Raw genomic sequence first — 13438 nt, 5'->3', positions numbered from 1 at the left:
TTGTCAGAAGTGAAGTGTTCTGCGTAAAACTAAAGGAGACGTGTAGGAGGGAAAGACTGTTTTTTTCAATACAAGGTGTCAGGAAATTAAAAAAATATATGTAATTCATAGCATGTAATGCTATGAAGAAACATAAAGCATGGTTAGAGAATGAGGAGATGGAGTGATAGGGCTGCTGTTTCAGATAAAGTTGTAATGTATATTAATGTCAAACTCTTAACATTAGGACCTGACACATAGACTCAAGAGCTGTTGTCCATTATTGTCATTAGGCCATCCTGTTAATTCTAGCAGAAGAATTCTGGGGGACGACACTGAGGGGCCTTGTTTCGGTCTCATGTATGTATCTCCGAACCAATCACTATGACCAGGTTAATAGGTCATCCTGAGTCACATGACTTTTCTCGTGGTCAGGGACGAAGGAGACCCTGACCTGATAAGCCCTCTCTCTACCTGGATTGGAGTCAGGGTGGCACAGTTCTCCAAAGAATAGACAAGGCTATTACTGGGGTGGGGGTGGGGGAACACTGTTAATAAATACTTGTTAATCCAAGTTTCTTGGGAGAATACAACTAAAAGATATTCAGTGGAGAAACATTTTGTATCAGGATTAGGTTCTGAATTCAAAATGCCCTCTTAGTTAGAACCCAGCCTACTGGGAAGTCCTAATTCCAGCACCAGAATGAATTATTCTTTTCTTCCCCCTCAGCGTTCTCTGTAAGTGTAATCACCGTCTGTCACCATACAATGTTATTACAATGTTATTGACTATGTTCCACATGCTGTACTCTTCATCTACGTGACTTACTTATTTTATAACTGCAAGTTTGTACTTCATAGTTCCCTTTATTTATTTTGCCCATCCCTCCATCCACCTCCCCTCTGGCAACCACCAGTTCTCTATATTTAGAAGTCTATTTTTGGTTTGTGTCTTCATTTGTTTTGTCCTTCTTCATATAAGTGAAATCATGTGTTTGTCTTTCTGTCTGACTTTTCTCTCTTAGCATTATACCATCTAAGTCCATCCTTATCAAATTGGTAGGATCATTCTTTCTTATGGCTGAGTAATATTCCATTGTATACATCCATTGCAGACACATCCTCTTTCTCCATTTATCCCATGGACACTTGGGTTTCCATATTTTGGCTATTGTAAATAGTGCTACAATAAACATAGGGGAGCATGCCTTTTTGATTTAGTGTTTTTGGGTTCCTTGGGGAAATAGCCAGTAGTGGAATTATTAGATCATGTGGTATTTCCATATTTAATTTTTTGAGGAATCTCTATATATTTTCCACCGTGGCTGCACTAGTTTGCATTCCCACCAACAGTGCACAAATGTTCACTTTTCTCCACTTCCTCACCAACATTTGAGGTTGTCTTTTTGAATTTTTTTGTCTTTTTGAATCTAGCCATTCTAACTGGTGTCAGGTTATATCTCATTGTGGTTTTGACTTGCATTTTCCTGACGGATAAGTGATGTTGAGCATCTTCTCATGTGTCTGTTGGCCATCAGTATGTAGTCTTTGAACAAAAGATCTATTCAGGTCCACTGTCCATTTTTAGTCAGATGATGATGATTATGATTAGTGTTGAGTTGTATAATTCTTTATATATTTTGAATATTAAACCCTAATTGTATATACCATTTGCAAATATCTTCTGCCACTCACTAGGTTGCCTCTTGTAATGGTTTCCTTTGCTGTGCAAAAGTTTTGTATTTTAGTGTAGTCCCAATAGTTTATTTTTGCTTTCGTTTCCCTTGTCTAAAGAGATATATCCATCAATATGCTGCTAAGGCTTGTTCAAGAGACTACTGACTATGTTTTAGGAGTTTTATGGTTTCAAGTCTCACATTTAGGTCTTTAATGCATTTTTAATTTACTTTTGTGTATGGTGTAATAAAGTGGTCCAGTTTCATTCTTTTGTATGTAGCTGTCCAGTTTTCCCAGCATTATTTATTGAAGAGACTGTCTTTTCCCCATTGTATATTCTTGACTCCTCTGTTAGAGATTAATTGATCATGTAAACATGGATTTGTTTCTGGACTCTCTATTCTATTCTGTTGATCTATGTGTCTATTTTGTGCCAGTATCATACTGTTTTGATTACTATAGCTTTGTAGTATAGTTTGAAATCTGGGACTGTGATACCTCCAGCTTTGTTCTTTTTCAAGTTTGCTTTGGCTCTTTGGGGTGCTTTGTGGTTCCATATAACCCTTAGGACTATTCTAGTTCTGTGAAAAATGTTGGTATTTTGGTAGGGAATGCATTGAATCTGTAGATTGCTTTGGGTAGTATGGACATTTTAACGGTATTAATATTTCCAATCTGTAAGCACAGAATATCTTTCCATTTGTGTCATTTTCAGTTTCTTTTATCAGGGTCTTATAATTTTCAGAGTATAGGTCTTTCATCTCTTTGGTTAAATTTATTCCTAGGTATTTTATGCTTTTCAGTGTAATTATAAATGGGATTATTTTCTTAATTTATCTCTCTACTACTTCATTATTGGTGATAGAAATGCAAATATTGGTGTATATTAATTTTTTACTCTGTAACTTTACTGAACTCATTTATCACTTATAATAGTTTTTTGGTTGAGTCTTTAGGGTTTTCTAAATATAATATGTCATCAGCAAATAGTGACAGTTTTCCTTCTTCCTTACCAATTCAAATGCCTTTTATTTCTTTTTCCTCCCTGATTGCTATGGGTAGGACTTCAATACTATGTTGACTAAAAGTGATGAGAGTGGACATCTTTGTCTTTTTTTTCTGATCTTAAAGGAAAAGTTTTCTGTTTTTCACCACTGAGGATATTAGGTGTGGGTTTTTCATATGTGACCTTTATTTTGTTATGTTCCCTCTAAACCATTTTGTTGAGAATTTGTATCATGAACAGATGTTGTATTTTGTCAAATGCCTTTTCAGCATCTGTTGGGGTGATCTTATGGTTTTTATTCTTCCTCTTGTTAATGTGATTTATTGCCTTGGTTGATTGCAAATATTGAACCACCCTTGTATACCGGAATAAATCCCACTTGATTGTGTTGAATGATTATTTTAATGTATTGTTGAATTTGGTTTGCTAATACTTTAGAGAGTGTCTTTGCATCTATATTCCTCAGGGATACTGGCCTGTAGTTTTCTTTTTTGGTAGTGCCTTTTTCTGGTTTTTGTATCAAAGTAATGCTGACCTTGTAGTGAATTTAAAAGTTTTCCTTTTTCCTTGATGTTTTAGAATAGCTTGAGAAGAATAGACATTAACTCCTATTTAAAGGTTTGGTGGAGGGGCGCCTGGGTGGCTGTCAGTTAAGCATCGGACTCTTGATTTAGGTTCAGGTCATGATCTCACAGTTCATGTGTGAGAACTGTGTTGGGCTCTGTAATGTTAGCACAGAGCCTGCTTGGGATTCTCTCTCTCTCTCTCTCTCTCTTCCCCCCCCACCCTCCCCTGCTCACACACTCTGTCTTTGCCCCGCCCCCTCCCCTGCTCACATGCTTTCTCTCTCTCAAGATAAATAAATAAACTTAATAAAAAAGTTTGGTAGAATTCACCTGTGATTCCTTCTGATTCTGGACTTTTGGTTGTTGGGGTTTTTTTTTTTATTATGAATTCAGTGTCACTACTAGTAATTGGTCTGTTCAAATTTTCCATTTCTTATTCGGTTTTGGAAGGTTGTATGTTTCTAGGAATTTATTAATTTCTCCTAGCTTTCCAATTAGTTGGCATATAATTTTTCATAATATTCTCCTATAATTCTTTATATTTCTGTGGTATTAGTTGTTATATCTCCTCCTTCGTTTCTGATTTTGAGTTCTCTTTTTCTTGATGGGTCTGGCTAAAGATTTATCAATTTTGTTTATCTTTTCAAAGAACCAGCTTTTAATTTTATTGATCTTTTCCATTGTTTTTTTTAGTCTCTATTTTATTTATTTCTTCACTCATCTTATTTCCTTCTACTGGCTTTGGGCTTTGTCCCTCTTTTTTCTAGCTCCTTTAGGTATAAGCTTAGGTTGTTTGAGATATTTCTTGAGGAAGATCTGCATTGCTATAAACTTCCCTTCTTAGAAGGGATGCTTTGGTTGCCTCCCAAAGATTTTGGACCATTATGTTTTCATTTTCATTTATTTCCATGTATTTTTAAAATTTTTCTCTTGATTTCTTGACTCATTGGTTGTTTAGTAGTGTTTGTTTGGACTTCGTGTGTGTGCATTTTTTCATGTTTTTTTTTTCTTGTGATTGATTTCTAGGTTTATACTGTTGTCAGAAAAGATGCTTGATAAGATTTTAGTTTTCTTGAATTTATTGAGACTTGTTTTGTGGCCTAACATGTGATTTATCCTGAAAAATGCTCCATGTGTACTTGCAAAAAAAAATGTGTATACTGATATTTTGGGATGGAATATTCTGTATATATCTGTTATGCCCTTGTGGTCTAATATGTGGTTCAAATAACGGTTTCCTTATTGATTTTCTGTCTGGATGATCTATCCATTGATGTAAGTAGTGTGTTAATGTCCCATACTATTATCGTATTACTGTCGCTTTCTCCCTTATGTCTGTTAATATTTGTTTTATGTATTAAAGTGTGCCTATGTTGGGTTCATAGATATTTACAATTGTTATATTCTCTTGTTGGATTGATCCCTTTATCATTGTGTGGTGCCCTTCTTTGCCTCTTGCTACAGTCTTTGTTTTAAAGTCTGTTTTGGAGCTTGGGCAGCAGCAGTAGTGGCAACAGTGAAGCAGCCCAGCTTCATGAAGGCTCTTGTTTCACCATGGCACGTAGGCACCTGGTACAAACGTGCCCCTCTTCCATGAAACCCAAAAGTAAGGTCAGTTCTGCCAAGGAAGTGGTGAAGGAGGAGCCTAAGGGGAGGTCAGCAAGGTTGTTAGTTAAATCTGCTCCTGCAAAAGTGGAAATGAAGCCAAAAAAGGTAACAGGAAAGGATAACTTCTCAAACAAAAAAGTGCAAACAAAAGGGAAAAGGGGAGCAAATAGGCTGGAGGAAAATAGGCTGGAGTGACTAACCAGGAAACAAAAGAAGACTTACCTGCAGAAAATGAAGAAACTAAACATGAGGAGAATACAGCCCCTGGTGAAGCAGGAAAGAAAGAAGCCACGTCTGATTAATATCAAATAACATGTCTTATCAGTGGTCACTGTCTTCCTTCTTGTACAATCCACAGGAATATTTTTATCAACTATTTTGTAAATGCAAGTTTTTTAGTAGCTCTAGAAACATTTTTAAGAAGGAGAGAATCCCACTTCATCCCATTTTTTAAGTGTAAAAGCTTTTATTAAGAGGTGAAATCATTTGCTTGTTGTTTGTTTTTAGGTACAACCAGAAAATAGTGGGGTATTGAATATGGGAGGCTTTGACTATCTTGGGTGTCAGATAAACATTCCATAGATGAGGTAGATTTTGTATCATATAATACCAAGCAAATGGTGATTTGGAGTCAGTCATGCATTTGATATGTCTTGAACATTTTAAATTACTTTTATTCCCATGTTATTTTTGGTAGAATTGTTGCCTAAAGAAAACTATTCCTTGATCTTGGCTCTTCACGTCAGAATTTTGTGCATTCTGTAACATCTTGGTAATAGTAGTCAAGTTTTCCTAGTAAATTTGTGAATGTGCTGTGCAAGATTGAAAATTTGAGTATGTACGGTATATGGTATTAAATTGTGAATTAATAGGACTTAACAATGTTACAGCATATCAACATTTGAAGGTATTGGTACTTGATATACTGTTAAGAAAAATTTGTATCCAAATTTTAAACTAGAAGTTCACTGGAATAACTTTTAGAAAAGAATCACAATTACATGATTTTTTAGATTTTTGGTATATAGGTTAAGAATTGTGTACAAATTGAAATATCTATATTGATCCTCAGAACAACCAATAAAAACTCAATTACGAAAGAAAAAAAGTAAAGTCTATTTTGCCCAGTATAAGTAATGCCAGCCTGGATTTAATTTTTTTTTTTTTCATGTCAATTGGCATGGTATATGTTTTACCATCACTTTCGGTCTGTATGTGTCTTTAGGTCTGAAGTCAGTCTCTAGTAGGCAGCATATAGATGGGTCTTTTTTATCCACCCATTTCTCTGTTCTTTTCTTCTTTTACTCTTTCCGTGTGAGTGACTTTCTTTACTGCTATTTTTGGCTTTATTTTCGTGTATCTATTATAGGTTTTGGTTTGTGGTTACTATAAGGTTCATTTAAAACATCCTAAGTATATAGTAGTCTGTATTAAGTTGATGGCCCTTTAAGAAGAAGGAACATAGAAGAATTATAAAAGCAACCAGAAAACAAACAAAAATACTAATTAGTAAATATCTGTCAATAATTACTCTAAATGTAAATAGACTAACGGGTCCAATCAAAAGACATAGGGTGACTGACTGGCTTTTCTTTCCAGTTAAAGAATTCCCTTTAACATTTCTTGTAGGGCTGGTTTAGTGATAATGAATTCCTTTAACTTTTGTTTGTCTGGGAAACTCTTTTTATCTCCTTTTGAATGGAAACCTTACTGGATGACAACCTTGCTGGGTAAAATATTACTGGTTTAGGTCTTTCCCATTCATCACTTTGGTTGTATCATGTCACTCCCTTTGGACCTGCAAAGTTTGTGATGAAAAATCAGCTGATATCTATATGTTTCCCTCATATGTAACTGTGTTATTTTCCCTTGCTGTTTTTAAAATTCTCTATCATTACTTTTTGCCATTTTAATTATTGTGTGTCTTGATGTGGACCTCTTAGGTTCATCTTGTTAGGAGTTCTTTGTGCTTCCTGGATCTGGATGTCTATGTCTTTCTCCAGATTAGGGAAGTTTTCAGCTATGATGTCTTCAAAGTTTTCTGCCTTCTTCTTTTCTACTAGAATCCCCTATAATATGAATGTTATTATGCTTGGTGATGTCAGAGTTCCCTTAGCTTATTCTCATCTTTTTAAATTCTTTTTTTTTTTTTTTTTACTATTCAACTTTGTTACTTTCTGTCTTCTAGTTACTGATTCTTCTGCAATTTTATCTACTGCTGATTTCCTCTAGAGTAGTTTGTACTTCAGTTATTGAATTCTCCACTCTGGTTTTTATGTTTTCTATCTTTTTGTTGAAGTTTTCATGGAGTTTATCCACTCTTTTCTCAAGTCCAGTGAATATCTTTATGACCATTACTTTGAACTCTTTATCAGGCATATTGCTTATCTATGTTTCATTTAGTTATTTTTCTGTGGTTTTGTCTTGTTCTTTCACTTGGGACATATTCCTCCTTCTCCTCATTTTGTCTAATGCTCTGCATTTATTCCTATGTATTAGGTATGTCAGCTACATCTTCTGGTCTTGAAAGTAATGGCATTGTTAAATGAGGTGCTGTGTATAATCCCCCTCCCCGCCCCCCACCTGGTCACCAGAACCAGCCGCTCTAGGGGTTTTCCCTGTGGGGACTGCTTGCCCTCCTGTTGTGGCTGAGCCATGATTGCCTTCAGCCCAGCTGGTTGCAATCACCCACTTGGCCTGCTATGAGTGTACAAGCAGGATTTGCTCCCTGCACTGTTGAGAGGTCTGTCTATAGTGTCCATAGGCTCAGTTGTGGGTGGGCTGGCTGTCACCCTAGCTAATTGCAGTTACCCCTCTGCCATAGTTGCAGGTGCATCAAAGGGCGGGGCAGGCTCCTTGTGCAGCCAGCTAAGGGGCTCCGCTGCAGGAAATGTGGGTGCAATGGTGTGTGGCCTTATCTCCTCCCTTCCTCAGGGCAGGAGTCACTTTGGAATGACTAGGTCTGCCTACCAGGTGTCGTGGGGCAGGACTTGCCTTGGAAGCATGCCTGCTGAGGCAGCCTGCTTGGATGGGGCAGGCGTGTTAGAGCAAAATAAATGGATAGTGTTAACATTCCCTCTCACAAGCTACTGGCTATCTAGGCTGGAGGAGGGGAAGAGAAGTGGCACCTGCAAGCATTTTTGTTCCAGGAGAAATCTCCTGCCAATCCCTGTGCTCTGGTGAATTCTAGGGTTAGTCAGTAAATCTTCCATGTACACCCCAGGTGCTTTTCCAACTATTGCTTCTCTAATGGGTCCCCAGTGAGTTATTAGTATGCTGGATCTTTAAGGGTAGAGACTCCATTTCCTAGAACTCTCTAGCTCTCCCAGAGTTAAGCATCTGACTTTAAAGCTCTAAGAGTTAAATCCTGTTGGTTTTCAAAGCCAGATATTATGTGGACTAATCTTCCCAGTGCAGATCCTCAGTGCCAGGGATGCCCACCGTGGGATGTGACCCTCTCACTTTTTTATGCTTGTAATATTTCTCCCATTTGTGGCTAATCATGCTGGGGATTTGGTTCCCAAAATCCCCTTTCTTCCCCTTTCGATGTAGCCTTCTCTCTGTGATTAGCTGTGGAAAGTCCATTCTGCCAGTCTTCAGGTCATTCTAAAAGTTCTTTTTATAGTTGTAACTGTTCTCTCCATGTGTCTGTTGGACAAGGTAGGCTCAGGATCCTCCCACTCTGCCATCTTCACTAATTCTTTAGTAATTACTAATTCTTTAGTAAAGAATATGAGGGGAATTTAGCTGGTGTTGAGGCATTATTTTACATGACAAAATGTTTTTCTTTAAAAAAATTTTTTTTAACCTTTATTCATTTTTGAGAGACAGAGAGAGACAGAGCATGAGTGGGGAAGAGGCAGAGAGAGGGAGACACAGAACCTGAAACAGGCTCCAGGCTCTGAGCTGTCAGCACAGAGCCCAATGCGGGGCTCGAACTCACAAACTGCAAGATCCTGACCTGAGCCCAAGTGGGACACTTAACCGACTGAGCCACCCAGGCTCCCCCAAAATGTTTTTCTTTAAAACCAGGATCACCTTGTCCATCGTGAGATGATCAACTATGAGAGGTATTTGGGAACTGAGTAGCCAAGGTAGGACTCATCTATACTAAGCCTATTACAGACATAATCTCTGTAGGAGCATTTACTTGTTCATTAAAATGATGGGTGAACCACTGGAATTGTTAAATTAATATATACATAAATATTTATGGATATACATATATAGTTTACATACATAACTATACATAATTATAAAATACATATACGATTAAAAGAAAAAAATTTATCTGTACTTACACATTTTCTCTCTTCCCTCCCTGAGATTATATTTTGAACACAAGTAAACTATGTAACAGTACACAGTAGTATGTTACTCTTTGAGAAAGCACCAACCATTATATCTGGAACTTATCAGGTGCACCCTAACCGTTAGTTGAATTAGAATCTAAATGTTTCTCCCTTCTAAAGGATGACTTTTACTCATATGGCTAGCTGGGAATGATGGGGCTGTTTAAAAGATAATCAGAGGAGCTATCCAAATTCTTAGAGTCTGAAAAAAATCAGAGAAGGATTTTTTTAACGTGTTTTTCTACTCATGATTTGGCCCTGCCTCAAACCCATTTTGAATCTGTTCTTATTTTTTCTGCAGTTGAATCTTTTCTCAAGCTAAATTTTCAGTTATTACTAGTGGCATCTCCCACATTTTATGCACATATATATTACCCACTTGAATGAAAATAAAGGCACACCCAACATTCCATTCTGTGGGAGGGAAAGCACTTAAATACACTGAGTGGAAAACATGCATTTCCTGTTTGTATTGAATTAAGATTCAGGCAGCTTCAGAACAGGATATATTTTAATATAACCATTGCATGTCTAAAAATGCCCCTGTGAACATTTAATCTACTTCTAATTCCTTTATTTAGTCTGGAGTCTTTGAAGAGAAGTTAAAACTGATATGTACAGGGAAATAGTGTATATTTAATACAAAAAGGAGTCTTGTCAGCAATTAGTAGACTACTAATTTTGCTAGAAAAATGTGGGACCTAACTTGTCCATGAGAGAATCTTTACTAGCTGTGCTTTTTTCCAAAGGCGTTTAGTTATCAAAAATATCATTCAGATATTTGTACACATTTCAGCTCTCAGGCTGAGCATTTTCAGGAGAGCTTGGGGACTTAATGAAATAAACTTTTTAAATTTTAATTTACCATTTCATGGAGGTGGGAATTCATTTACTGAATAACAAACATGTCCGATTCCACTTAATTATTTTTCCTGACTCTCCTATCTCACTCCTGAATCACATTTTTTCAGAAGTGTATTTAAAACATTCAGAGTATATGGCAAGGGGGAAAATAGGATTGAGACATGTTTAACTCCTAAAATTATAGAACTGAATATTGATACTTTAAAACTACATTTCAGGAACTGGGCTTGGACCTAGAACACCACGTTGGATTTAGCATCTTGGTGGTAAACAACCTTGGCAGGAACAGTTTTAATATAATGTTAAGGATGGGAGCTGGATAGCTATGGGGTAAGAATGACTAGAAAATGGGGTGCCTGGGTGGCTCAATGGGTTGAGTGTCTGACTCTTGATTTTAGCTCAGGTTATAATCCCAGGGTCATGGGATCTAGCCCTAAGATACTCATTCTCTCTCTCTCTCTCCCACTCCCTCTCCCTCTCTCCCTCTGCCTCCCCCACTCAGCTCTCTCTTTAAAATAAATTTTAAAAGAAGAATGAATAGGAGACCAAGAGGACATGCGAAATATAGTCCTGTTTCCAGTAGCTTGACTTTTTAAAGGAACAATGTTATGTGGTCGGTGATTTACTTTAAAATCCTTCAGCAGACATGATGTGTGCAAATATGTGTTTTAGTTTGTTTTCACCCAGATCCTAGGGCAGGCAGTTATGGCAATTGGAAATACATACTCTATGGTGGTTACTGGTAGCAAACTTCAGAGACAGTTACAGATGCCTTAGCTCTTTTTTACCTCTAACACCGGAGGTTTTGCTAATTAGCCTAATGAATGTCAGAAGTTGGTTTTCATTTGTGTAATGCCAGGTATCAGAGATGTGCAGATTAGTTAGAAATGATTTAGAAGTATTCTCAACTTTGTATGAACAAGATAAAAGAATGTGGTGAATGAAGCTCCCTAGGCTTAATTTTTATGTAGCCATAGTCCAGGACAAGTGGAATAAGGTCCCAAAGGAGGAAGAGATAGGATCCAGAATGGAAATAGTAAGTCAAGTCCTGGACAAGAGGAGGATGCCTGAATGATTGGACATGAAATCTGATTTGCCTTAAGCCTTTCCAAATTTTAGTCATTAGTGGCTCTGGGATCTGTGACTAACCCATTGTGGTCTTCTCACCTTCTCTCCCTGTCCCTGAGGCAAGTGCCTGGTTTCTGGATATTCAGTACCCCTTTTGTTTTTGTTTTTTTTTTTTTGAAACTGTGATAGGCCTTTTCTCTCTCTGAAGCAGATTCAGAGACTTTTAAGACTATTAATGGACTTCATCTTTCCAGGGAATGAAAAACATATCTAGAATGGAGCTAGAAATTATCCCTGTTTATAAATTATCCTCATTTATAATTGCTAATTAATATATATAACCATTAATAGTATATGTTTTAATTGGTGTATAAATATTTTCAGAGTTGTGTCTGTTTGGTGAATGTGAATCTTTACATTAGCAGATTTTTCTTTCTTAAAATGATAATATAGCAAATTTAAGGGATGAAAGAAGATGGCAATTAACAACAACAACAAAAAAGAGGTCAGCTACTGTGTTAATGCTAAGATAAAGCTGTCAGTAAGGTTAATGGGCTAAGATAGATTGTGATAAAATTAACATTATGCAATGACATTTCACTGGGAAATTGACACTAAAATTTTGCTTATTTCTTGTACCCCCTCTGTTCACCACAAACTGACTTTTTCTAAACACATGCTGATCAAAAGTCACTGAAAGAATTGTACTGTGGAAGGTGAATAAATGGTTTATTTTTTCTTCTCATATCTAGAAAGGTTTAAAGGTATTCTAAAGACCAATATTCTTTTGCATGAAGCAGTACTGCTAAAGAAAATTTCTACCTGGTATAAACAGTAAAATGGAGATATCATGCTGCTAAGTAAACTGCATAAAAATCAATTTTTTTTTCACTCTGGGAGATTAAATTCACATTTTTCAGAGAGAAAGGACCATCATGGAATGGATTTCCTTATGGTCCAACAAATTGGGGTTATTAGTACACTTTTCCAGTCTAGCCGCACTGAATGGTGTATATCACAAGCAAAACACAGGATGCTACAAGTGCTAGACGTGTAAGAGGAGTTGTAGAAGTAGAGGAAAGGAAATCTATAAAATCCCATGATGCAACGGGTCCTTCCTTTCAATGTTGAAGAGAAAGGCAGAGCCAGTGCCTGAAAGAAAGGCCAAGAGTTCCCAGTATAAGGAAACATCGATTCTGGAGATCCTTATTTGGAGTAAAACCAGAATGTGACGTTCTGTGCTATGAGGAGCCCCATTCCATGTAGCACTAAATTCATAGGCATTGATTAAAACAGAACAAAACAAAACCAACAGATCCTTAAGTATGGAAAACAAACACTGAAAAAATTACATGTGGAAAGCAGAATATGCTATGCAACCTTTAGGATTTGAACATTACTTACAAAATCAGAGATTCTAAATGGATCATGACTTAGCAGTTTAGAACTAAATATTAGGCCAAAGAACATGCTTTGGGAACTTTAGCCAAATCACAGAAATGAAGAGATCCTAACATTTGCTGCAGTTTCATAGATAACAGCTCAATTTTGTGTATTGGTCCTCTCTTTACCCTTTGCGGATGTAGGAGTCTTTGGCTTTGAAAAATGTATTCATTTAGGGGCCAGAAGTGGGATGGGGCAGACACATGGACGCATACAAATCCAAAAACCATTACTAGCCTGCAGTGAAGTAAGCACAGAAATTAAAGTTAGCATTTAGAAACTTCTATAGCAATTTGGCATAGTAATTTTGTATCTGTTAAATCTAATAAAAAATTTGGCTTCTATTTTTGTATATACTTTTCATTTTCATTTAATTTTTCTAGTAATTCATTTTTATATTTTCAAAAATGTTCCTTTGCAGATTAGAAAAAAAAAGTGGGTTTTTACCATAGAGTCTGAGGAGCATTGGCACACACCATCACTGTGCCATATTTTTTAAGAATTAAGTATTAAAGTGCTAGGTCTTTAGCTCTGTTAACAAGATTTTTTGAATTAAAAAAAGACATGGTGGCATCTGAGGTTCTTTAAGCTCCTCACTCATAGAATGCTAAGGCTCAAGCCCTCCATGGCAAGAAAAATTTTTGTGGGAAAAAGTTTTGTGAGCTGTTGATTGACTAATCCTAAATCGCTAAGTCAAAAATCTTTTGCCTACCCTGGATGACTTACCTCTGCCAAACTTCCTTTAATTCCCTTTGTCTTCTGATTCCTATTCTATAAAATCATATCAGAGTCCCCGATTCAGAGAAAAAACATGTGGATTTCATTTTTTTTTTCAAATATACTATTTAGCTTTCCATTACTTGTAATCGTTCAAG

General features: G+C 36.6%; 1 pseudogene; it reads left to right on the top strand.

Moving 5' to 3' along the window:
* The first annotated feature begins 3535 nt into the window (after positions 1-3535).
* Positions 3536-12202, top strand: LOC128315591 (non-histone chromosomal protein HMG-14-like; annotated as a pseudogene).
* The last annotated feature ends 1236 nt before the right edge of the window (positions 12203-13438 follow it).

This window comes from Acinonyx jubatus, chromosome B2 (assembly GCF_027475565.1).
Source record: "Acinonyx jubatus isolate Ajub_Pintada_27869175 chromosome B2, VMU_Ajub_asm_v1.0, whole genome shotgun sequence".
NCBI lineage: Eukaryota > Metazoa > Chordata > Mammalia > Carnivora > Felidae > Acinonyx > Acinonyx jubatus.
The sequence above is the reverse complement of the archived record's forward strand: the minus strand, read 5'-3'. Positions and strand labels throughout refer to the sequence as shown.